This window comes from Peromyscus maniculatus, chromosome 11 (assembly GCF_049852395.1).
Source record: "Peromyscus maniculatus bairdii isolate BWxNUB_F1_BW_parent chromosome 11, HU_Pman_BW_mat_3.1, whole genome shotgun sequence".
Taxonomy (NCBI): domain Eukaryota; kingdom Metazoa; phylum Chordata; class Mammalia; order Rodentia; family Cricetidae; genus Peromyscus; species Peromyscus maniculatus.
The window spans coordinates 67,062,670-67,074,744 of NC_134862.1; positions in this window are offsets into that span (position 1 = coordinate 67,062,670).

Sequence of the window (12,075 nt, forward strand, 5' to 3'; positions counted from 1 at the left end):
TTAAGCATGGCATCAGCCTAGGAGCTCATTAATAGCTGAATAAAGAAAATACAGTATGCTGTAGAATATTATTTTAAGATGTGTTACATTTGTTTATGCTGTGTTACTTTACCTGTCTAAAACACCTGATGGTCTAACAAAGAGCTGAATAGCCAATAGTGAGGCAGTAGGAAGGATAGGTGGGTTGGTAGGCAGAGAGAGAATAAATAGCAGAAATCTGGGCAGAAAGGGAGAAGGAAGGAGAAGAGGAAAGAGTAGGAGAACAAAGACAGGAGGACGCTAGGAGTAGCCACCCAGCCACCCAGCCAGCCATGGAGTAAGAGTGAAAGTAAAATTGCAGAAGTAAGAAAAGAAAAAAGCCCAGAAGCAAAAGAGAGACAGGATAACTTCAAGTTAAGGAAAGCTGGCTAGAAATAAGCCAAGCTAAGGCTGGGCATTTATAAGTAAGAATAAGCCTCCATGTGTGATATATTTGGAAGCTGAGGGGGCAGCCCCCCCCAAAGAGCCCAAAGAGAAAAGAGCAAAAACAACTAACAATAATAGTATGTAATATAAAACTTAAGAAGAGTGAAATACATTTACATGAAAATGAGCCCAACTAAAGATCATCTTACTAAGTAAGCCAGTTTTACAAAACCAAATGTCACATGTTTTCCCTCATACCTGCAATTTCATGGGGGGAAAGGGTCATGAAAGTAAGAGTATGTGTGGGAGAATGAAAGGGCAGTAGAGGAGGGTGAATAGGATAGTAGTGCATCCTACGCATGTGTGGAAATAAAAACTTACATTGCACAAGCCATATGCTCTAATGGAAATCAGCATTAAGTCCTAGGGAGCTAGCTCAGTGGTGGAGTGTTTCCCTACTTATGAGAGGCCCTGACATCAATCCCCAAGACTGGAAAACAAACAAACAAGCAAGCAGGCATAAAATTTAGATGAATCAAACACAAAGCAACCAGCTAGAAGTTGTGGAACATTACCTCTAATCTTAGCACTTGAAAGGTAGGAGCGGGAGACTCAGGAGTTCAAGACCAGTCTAGGCTACACAAAACCCCATGTCAGCCATCTCCCCCAAAATATAAAATCATTAACTATAAAACCATTCTTTAGAATAAATATAAAGCTTTTTGCTCTATTTTCACAGGTAGAAGTCTATCGAACACTAAACAAAAAAATTAAATTATGTAATAAAATAATAATTATACCATGATTATCTTCCAAAGTCAACAAGTAGAACAAATAACGGAACTTGGAGGGAAAAAACCTTGGAATTATTTCTATTATGGTTAAATAAATAAAAAAATTTCAAGAATAAGACACTATAATAGAATGACCAAGCAGTTTAAAAAAGAAAATGTAATAGTTAAGTAGATCAGAAAGGATAATGAGTAAAAGAAAAGCAAACAAATATTCAATGGGATTTTTGAAAATTAGAAATCTCAAAGCAAGGTCAAGAGATATTGAAGAGAATATTGTGATAACAGGCTCAATCCAATTCTCTTGAAAGATCTTTATAGTAAAAGTTAAAGACAAAAATAATTGAGGAAAAGAGGACTGAAATGGAAAATAAGAATTTGGATGTTGCCAGGCGGTGGTGGCACACACCTTTAATCCCAGCACTCGGGAGGCAGAACCAGGTGGATCTCTGTGAGTTCGAGGCCAGCCTGGGCTACCAAGTGAGTCCCAGGAGAGGCACAAAGCTACACAGAGAAACCCTGTCTCAAAAAACCAAAAAAAAAAAAAAGAATTTGGATGTTAAATAATTTAGTGTATTAGAGAAAAATGTAAAACAAATGCATTTGGAATAAAGAAAAATGTCCAGAAAGACTCTTCATACCAGAGAACCTCAGAAGAATTAAGAGTTGGAAGTATCAGATCCATTCTGGGCTGAGTGTGATGCATATCTGAAATCAAGATGTTTGGAATGTCATTATAAGAAACACTAAGACTCTGGGCTCTTTTCCCTAGTTGACAAGATAATAGTTGTTCTTCCAACCTAGGAGACTTGAAGCTTCTTTTCTTAGATGATGCAGCTGATGCTGGGCATGGGCATTTGTGCAGAGCACATCACTCTACACAGAGTGATGGGTTTCTAGTCACAACTACCACAGCACTAGCAGGTGTGTTTATTCACTGTGGAAATAGATGTGCATGGTGCAACTGTGCCCAGCCCCCAAGCCACTTGGACAGTGGCGTGTTCTGGATGTTGTTCCCTACCTGCTATGTTCTTAGCTGTTTAGTATTCACTAAACAGGAGGAGAGTCCCCTTCAGCTCATCTTCCAACATCACTGGATTTATAGCAAATGCGGAACCTGCTTCCATTCCAATCAGATCCACAGAGGTTCTTCATAAATAGTTCACAAATTCTGCATTTCCCTCTACTTTCTGTCTGGTGGTGGCTAGTAGCCCAGGTATTCTTGAAAGTGAAACTTTTGGGCAGTTGGCTGGAGCTTTGATCAACTTACAAGGTGAATAAACTTGCCCATTGGTGAACAGAAGGGAAGGAAAGCCAGTTTCATGAATGAAACTACTATGAACTATCTTGTACAAATATTCTCATTAGATATGTATTTTTGCTCTTCTGAGTAATTCCTAGAATAGGTGTTTAATGTAATAAGCTAGGTGGCTATACCACTTAATTGTTCCTGCCACAGTGTAGAAGAGTTCTGTGTTGATCACATTGATGTTGTGTCACTTATTATTTTTCAATAATTCTTATGATTATATGCTTTAATTATAGTGATTTTAATGGTATTTACTTGAGAGCTAATAATATGGAATACTTTTGAGTATTTACTGGCCATTTTTACATCTTATATTATGATATGTCTGTCCAAGTCATTTACTCTTTTCTTATTGGATTATTTTGCTTTTTATTAATGAGTTGAAGAAATCTCTATTGAACATCAGTTCATGGTCATATTTGTTTTACAGATACGTTTTTCTCCCATCTTATGCACTGTAGAATTTTTCTTAATATTAGTTTAGCTACTAGAGCTTTCTATTTTCAATGAAGCCTAATTTGTTAATTCTTTTTATGATTATTGATTTCTGTGTCTCTTGTATGAAAGCTTTTCTTCAATCCTTTTATCTTTGGGATTAGGAGCTACTACAAATTAAAGTTCACATATTATGTGAGGCTAGGGCAAACATTCGTCTTTGCCATATAGGCATATGGAAATAATTTGTCAGCAATAATTCCTTCTTATCTTAGACAGCTCTTAACATTTTGCTCAAAATTATGTGATCGTGTAAGTGTGAGTATATCTCTGAACTATTCTGTTTAGCATTAATTTGTCGGTTTGTATTACAGTATCATGTTTCTAGAGTTCAATAAATAGCTCTAGAAGTCTCTAGACAAATTGTAAAAAGTTGTGTAACTTGAATGTTTTTTTTACTATTACATTTGAATAGTTCAGACATTTGTACTATCATATATACTTTAATATCAGTTTTAATGCCTACAAATTTCCTGAGATTTTCATTAGAATTGTTTTTGCAACTGTTTTTGGAGAACTGAAATCAGTTCACAGAGAATTCGATAATATCAGCCCTATGTTTTATGAACATTGTATATCTTTCTTTGTATTTGGCTTCTAATATCTCTTCAGTGTTTCTTATAGTAAACTTACTTTTCAAATAATTTATAAATTTTATAATATTGGAAATAGAATCATTTGTCATTAAATATTATCATTGTTTTGTATGTAATATATATATATATATATATATATATATATATATATATATATATATACATTCTGTCCTTGTGTTATGAAATTTGGTTAAATACATTTCTTACTTATTCTAGAACCTTTGCAACTTCCTGTAATTTTCTGAAGAAATCATGTCAGTTGCAACTAAACATCTTTATTTTTCTGTTTTATTTTTGAGTCACTTATTTCCTTTTATTCATTTGCTTCCTTGAGTATAAATAACTTCCAGTAAAATGGTGAATAGGAATGGTGAAAGTGGGCATCCTTGTTTGTTTATAATATTATACAAAAATATTTAGTGTCCTACTCTAAGTATGTTTTTTTTAAATCATAGATTATAATTGAAGTTGCTGAGGTAGATCTTAAATACTCCTGTAGCAAAACAGATGATATGAAAAATCATATGTGAAATAACAGATATGTTAGGTACCTTTACTTAAATATCCTATAATCTTAATTTTAGTATCTCCCAATGTATATGCATGTCCCAAAATCATGTTGTACACTATAATTATATATAGTTTTAATTTGTCAAATACATCTTAATAATGGTGAATAAAATAAAAGCAAGCAAACAAAATACTCTAAAGTATGTAACTTAAAAACCTCAAATATCTTCTTCCAGACTAGAAAAATGCCAACTACTTTCCCTGAATCTCCTGAATTTATTAATAGTTTATCTCAGCTATCTTATTAATATATTGAATAACATTGATGTTTAAATGTTCTAATAATGCAACATCCTCTTTATCCTGTTTATTCTACTGTTTTGTTCAATATATGTATATTTTGCTCAGGAGAGTCGTGATTTATTTTTCTGCAATTTCTTTTCCAGCTTTTGTCATCAGTGTTATTCTTACCTCAGAAAATTAGTAGGGAAAATGGTGGGTTATTCCCTATAGGCTTGATGGAGTTCGTCTTTAAAACCACTTGCTATGGTTTGAGATATTGTTCTCCAAGTCCGCGTGTTAAATTTCAGTGTCCAGGATGACATTATTGGAAACTGGTAAAACTTTAGATGGTGGGACCTACTGGAATGCCTTGAGGTCATTAGGTGCATGCCCTTGGAGGGGCTTATGGGATTCAATTATTTTCTTTCTCTAGCTCCTGGCTCAGGATTTAATTGCTTTTCTCTGCCTTATATTGCTAGACTTGTTATCTTTTCCAGAGGCTCAAAGGAATGAATCTACTCCATCTTGGACTAGAATACCTAGAAACACAAACCAAATTAAATCATTTTTCTTTATAAGTTTCCTGCCTCTAGAATTCAACATAGTAATGTGACAGTGACCAGAGCCCTGCTTGAACCTATGATTTTCTGTATGGAAAAGTTTTTGATAATAAACCCAATTTCTTTTTGAAACAGGATCTCTTGCCTTGTAGCCCAGCTTGTCCTCCCTGTCCTCCCTTGTTGACCTACAGGCTGCTGGTATGCTAAGAATGTGCTACATAGCCTGCCTAATACTTCTAATTTCTTTAACAAAAGGCACGTATGGGGCCTTTTCCATTTGGTGAAATGTATTTTTCAAGAAACTTTCCCATTTTATTTAAGCTGTAGAATTTGTTAATGTTATTTTTACTGTCATTCCACTGTTCTTTTAAATGTGTGTACAGTCTCTAGTGGGCACCCTCTTTTCATGATGGGTAGTAGTAATTTCTCTGTCTGTCCTCCTCTTTAACTATACATTTTATTTTCAGTGTTGCACACATTTTACACATTTTATGATATTAATCATGGCTTTGTCTCCCCCCGTTGTTTGTCATTATTGTTTCCTTAAATCACAAACTTGGCATCAAATTTCCTTTATTGCAGTAAAGGTAGAACTAGATATGCCTCATTTGAAAAAATAAAAATTAAATGAAGAAGTGTTTTCTGGTACATGGGAGTAAACAAATGGCACCCATTTACATCAGTGCAGAGACATCTCTGGTATATACGGTGAGGGTTTCCTCTAAATTTCTAGTTAAGAATCGTTGACAATAAATGCTTTACTTCTGTATTTATATGGGAGAAACTCCCATGTAGGTGACGGAGCACACTCTCTAACCTTTTGAGGGTTTTACTGGATAAAGTTACAGACATTTAGAATACAGGACACCCTTCAAAATACAGTAAAGCCAGGACTGTCCCTACCTGTGTGCAGCTACCTTCCTCAGCTGTAGCTTCAGTTGCTCAGTGACAAGAACATTTTTGAAGAACTGTGCTGAGCTCATCATTTCAGTCTCATTATATACCTGGAGTAAGACCAGATGGGTTTGAAATGAGTTGGGATTTATAGGACCCTGTATCTAGGGCATCCTTGAAGGAGAAAAGTCATAGATGATGGCAAAGTCCAACAAGGGAGATGGGATGGATGTCTTCTTGTTGACCCCCATGTGAGGTGCACCATATTCTGTAACAATGACACTTCAAATACGGTGACTTATATTATTATATACATGCTAGAGATGTATCTATCCAATACCAGAGTTAGCCATGTAATGAAATTCAAATTTAGGACTATGAGACTACAAAGCCCATTTCTTAGCACTGCATGAAGCCCATCCTCCACAGGGCAATGGGGGCCAGACACTGCTTCACACACTGGTAGGGTTAATGATCATCTGAACCCCAGGCTTTAAAGTCATTTGGGATGCAAAGTAGGGGAAAATCTATTCAGAAACTAAAATGAGACTTTGGAAGGGTGGAGAGTGTTAAGAGGTTTGCATACAACAAAACATTTGCAGGCTTACAAATTTATGTTTTGTTGGAAGGTAATGAGGGCCTAGGGAGTTTTCAAAATCCTCAGTAAAGCAAAGGTTGACCTTGCTTTGTACACTCAATGCACGAAGTTGAATATAAAGCTAATATTTGTATATCAAATCACTTTTGACATAATTGCAAAGCTTTGCTTCCATTAGGAAAACACACACACTGAAATTCAAGGTCTTGAATACAAGTCCTAATAAAAACAACTCTTAAGCATCCTGGCATTCACTTCAAAGAAGCATTTTGTCTCTGTCAATATACAGTCGGCATTACATTTAATTCTCTGAAGAAATCTCTGTGAGCATTTTGCTAAGTGGCTAATCAATCCACCTGATCTTGCCCAGTTCAATGACAGCACATCTATAAGACCAGACACTGCCTTCCACAGTAGATGGAAGAGACAAGGGGCAGCTCCTGAACAACTCCCGACCAAGCTAGGGCAGCCTTATTCTGCTGGTGACACAAGGGTAGGACATTGACAGAGAACAGTCCAGTGGTTGTTTGATAACATGCTATCCCTCTCACCTTGTCTTAGTTACTACTCTACTGCTGTGATGGAACACCATGACCAAAGCACATTTTAAAAGAAGCATTTAATTGGGGGCTTGCTTACAGTTTCAGAGCTTTAGTTCATTGATCATCATGGCAGGGAGTGTGGTAGCTAGCAGACTGGCAGGCATGGAGCTGGGGCAGTAGCTGACAGCTCACTTCTGATCCATAAGTTGCACGTAGAGAGAGTGAGCAAGACTTTTGGAGTTTTGAGTGGACTTTTCAGATTTCAAAAGTGACACACCCACTCCAACAAGGCCACACCTTTGAATCCTTCCCAAACAGTCTGCCAACTGGGAACCAAATATTCAAATATATGAGCCTATGGATACCATTCTCACTGAATCCATCACAAACCGTGTGCTGGCTGACTCTTGGTTCTGTCTCTTCATTTCTCTGTCTCTCTCCCTGTATCCCCTCCCCATCAACTTCTCTCCCAGTTCCTCTTTTTCTCCCCATACCTTCCTTTCTCCACCCCTATCTCATTCATATTTTTAATATGCTATTTTGAATTATCTTGACAAGAGTTCCTAGTAAATGTAAGGGATATTTATTGGCTATGTTGACAATGTTATTTCTCTAGAACCAATTACCAAAGATCTGAGAGGCTGGAGATATTATACAAGGCTGCTTTACCGGGCTAATTTTTAAGAGACAAAATGGACCATGGCTATCATTCATTCACTCATTCATTTATTCAGTAAATAATTTAGTTAGTATCAGAAGCTATTCAAGGTTATGGAATACAGAAGTGAAACAAGAAGAGGGAGAAAAACATCTACAGGCCCACAGAGCTTCCATTCTCAGCAGGGGATGGGGAGACATTTATAATTTAAAGAGTAAATTATATAGTATGCGGAAGATAGAGAGTGCTGTGGGAAAAATGGAGGAGGGCAAGGAGGAGGAAGTGCTTTAAGTGTGCAATTTCAAAGGGGGTTTCAGGTTGGCCTGCCGAGATAGTAACACCTGAGCAAAACTTGATGGAAGGTGGATACTTTGTGTTTTTCTCTGGGAAGGTCTGCAGAGTAAATGGTGATTGCCCACAGCGAAGTGGGAGGGCTCCCTGCATCTTTGATGGACAGCAGGGTGATCTATCTGTTTGAAGTAGAGTGAGCAGGTCTGGATTTTCCAGGAAAGCTGCTATTGAACTTTTATGTGCCGTTTCTTACTATTCAATAACCATCTGTTGATATTAAAGATTTTTTTTTTCATTGATTCCAAGGGGGCTCCTGAAGGAATTCCTACAAGATCAGAAAGTACACGGATTGCAAGACACAAAGGGGGCATTTAGTGGATTGCTGGACTATTATTGAAGGTTCAGCCAGGGATGCTTCATGAGACCCATCCCCAGTGTTTTATCAAAGGTTTGCATACCAAGCCCTTCAGCAGGCTACATCTGTCCCCCCCCACCCCACCCCACCCCACACACACAAGGAGGATAAAGATCAGACAAACTAGGAGACCTGCTGGGGTCAAGAATACAGTATCTACATTTCACAGCTTCTGTACTTCCTCCTCAGATTCACTCTCAACAATTGCCTCCAATCTCCCCTAGCAGCTCAGGGCAACCTGGCCTGTGATCCCCTTGGCCTGTGATCACAGGATTTCTTCTTATTGGTTGCTTTCTCTGCACTGTCACCTACTCCTAGGAATCTTTGATCTTGATCCCAAACAGAAACATATCGTCTTGATCATCACACCATTTTCCATCTTCCAATGATAGAGTGAGTTTTTGTTTTTTTTCCAATTCTTGTTGACTAATGGATGCCTAGAGCCTGGTTCTTCTTGGTCCCAATGTAAGCAGTAAGCATGCCATAAAGCAAAAGGAACTCTTCTACTCTGTCTCCAGAGTTCAGGAGAGCTGTGTGTGGATGAGGCACTCTTCTTCCCTTCCCCCATGTCTTCCTAATTTCTTGTCTTAGTTAGGGTCTTTATTGCTTTGATAAAACACTATGATGCCTTGAGGAAAGGGTTTATTCCAGCTTAAAACTTTCAGGTTACCATTCATTGCTAAGGAACTGAAATGGAGGCCATGGAGGAATGCTAATTATTGGCTTTCTCCTTGTGGCTTGTTCAGACTTTTTCTTATTTGCTCCAGGACCACCTGCCCAGGGGTTGGCCACACTCTTAATGAGTTGGCTCCTCTCACATCAATCCCTGATTAAGAAAACTTGCCCACAGACCAATCTGGTGGAGAAATTTTCTCTATTGAGGTTTTCTCCACCCAAATGTCTCTAAGTTGTTTTGACACAAAACAAACTGGCACATCTCTTCTTCTACCTTTTGTAATGAGTGAACCCTCCTGGTGTCCTGTATCTTAAAGTTCCAAATGTAGCAAAGTTGCCCATCTCTTCCCTTTCTTAATCACAAGTCCCATTGCTTCAGTGCATTTCTTAGAAAATGATGTCCAAATAATCACATCAGAGTCCTCCTTGGGGGTGTCTAAATTTTCAAAAAAGAGGAAGCTTGTTTGTATACATGATATTGGTATCACAAGAATGCCATGAGAAGATTTTTTATTTTAAACGAAACTGGGTAGCTTGGGAAGTGTTGCCTGTTTCCTGTTACAAGGAATGGTTCCCCAGAATTGTTTTTGTGACCCTAACTTTTATCCTCTGAAGACCTTTTAAGTGCCCCATTTTGAAGCTCATCATGGTTATTTTCAAACATCCATTTTTGTGATGTCTCTCTTGCAGCTGAGACACTTCAAAGTGGCACTTCCCATCAGGTCTGCAGGTGCAACCGACCTGCCTCCCTGATTGTTCCACCTCAGTGCTCTGAGGGCCACAGTATGCTCTGTGATTGTAAGAGAAAAGGCAATCCCAGCCAACCAGTCATTCCCTATCCCCAAGCTTGCTCTTCAGGTAATAGCTCTTGTTTTCAAGGGCCACTCAAGAGGCAAAGGATGCAGGGACAAATGTATAGCCTGGCCCATCAGCCATTCTGTCATTTCCTAGAGTATGCTTTCCAGTGGTTTGGGAACCATAGCAAGATGTCACTGTCTGGAAAACCTGGCATATCTGAAGTAGCTGCAATGGTGCTCTTGGCAGTCCAAACATTTCGATATAAGCTGGATGTGCAGGAAATGTAGATGCTTTCAAATGTCTCTAACACTCCTGGTTTCTTGCCAGATTGATTTCTTTCATTAGGATGAGTTACTTTCATCTTTATACCATCTAGCCTTGGAAAGTAAGAGATAGATTTAGTAATTTGCAGTTAGGAGCATCTTGAATTTTCAGGAATTTATCATTTAATATTTGAATGGCTATTTGTGGGTAGATCAACTTGACTTGGACATCTGTCATTTGTGAGTTATACCTTAAGTTGAAACACAGCTTTAAATTGTTACTGCTATCTTGGGCAGCAAGCTTGAAAGTATCAAATTTGCAAACCATTTCAACACAATCCTCAGTTCAAGACCCATGAGAGATTCCTATTTCTTAATTCTCTTATCTTGACCTCTGCAGGCTCACATCCAGGACCCAAGACCATCCTTTCCTGCTGGCATCTCTACTCTGATTCCAAGGTCATGAAGAGAGGTGTTGCTTCTCTATCTCTCTCGCTCAAATGATCTGGAATATGGATTACTTCTACTGTCATTATTTCCTGCAAACAATGCCAACACTTAATGGGTGGCATTCAGGTATGCTGATAGTCCTGCAATGTGGAATAGTGCTGTGGATGATTGATTGATAAATAAAACTCTGATTGGCCAGTAGCCAGGCAGGAAGGATAGGGTAGGTGGGACAAGAAGGAGAAGAATTCTGGGAGGTGGAAGACTGAGGCATAGAGACGCTGCCAGCCACCTCCATGACAAGTGAAATGTAAGGTACCGGTAAGCCATGAGCCATGTGGCAACTTATAGACTAATAGAAATGGGTTAATTTAAGATATAAGAACAGCTAGCAAGAAGCCTGAGCCATTAGGCCAAATGGTTTAAATAATATAAGCGTCTATGTGTTTATTTTATAAGTGGGCTGTTGGACTGCTGGGGCTTGGCAGGACCCAGAGAGAAAACTCCAGCTTCAGGATCGTCTTATAAATGAAGGATTAGTCCCCATGGCCCAGTTTATAAAAGCTACACAATGGTTGCCCGATTTGCATCTTTTTCTGTCAGCTTCATAATGATCTTTGTGCCTCCCATCACCTGTGATCACTTGCTTTGTCTCCACCCCTTGTCTGTATTTCTCAATTGGGATATCCACTTATATACTGCCTGCCTCTTACAATCCATTCCTAAAGGTTCACCTTTGTTTTCATATCTCCCTTGGAAGCTTTCCCAACCATGCTGCCTTGAGTAATCCCCTAGTTCCATGAATTTTCTCCCCATTTAGGCTATGCAGCACCCTCAAGAGACTTGGGTGTGTTATCTGGTTTGGTTTTCAAACTTTTGCATACTTATCATTCCTCACCAATGCTCCAGAGAGCAGCCTGATAACTTATACTTTTCTGCCTTTTATTTCTCTCTCCCTCATCTCTAGCTGTGGGTTGTGGCAGAGACTACAATGAATCCAACACATCCTACTTCCTTACCCTTCTAGGCATGTAATGAGGCACCCCTTTGTAACAGAGCATGGTACTGGGAACAAATTCTAGCCAGGAAAATGTGAGCAAACCTGAGGTTTATCACTGCTAGGCCTGGCCTGTGGGAATTCTCCACACACACCTTGTCCTTACTTTCTCCTTCTCATGCAGCTTGTAAAGAGAAAGGAATGTAAAGACCCAGAGGTACACACACCCAAAAGTCGCAAGAACCCCAGTCCTTAAATAACTAGGCAGAAAGTCACCCACTCTCTGACAATGGTGAACATCTGGGTTGGACTTGTGAACATCTGGATTGGACTCCATGAACATAAAGGCAACTTTAATTGAGCCTGAGATTGTTGCGTTTTATAAGAGGAGACATTACCAGCATCTTGGTCACATATTTTCTCTTCCAAAGAACTTACTTACTTGGTTTCCATTGACTAGGATGGGTGTTCAAATTTTCCCCCTCATCTAATATCAAATCAATTCCTATTTCCCCCATGAAGCTCTCTCCAAGTTCACCCCAGCAGAGA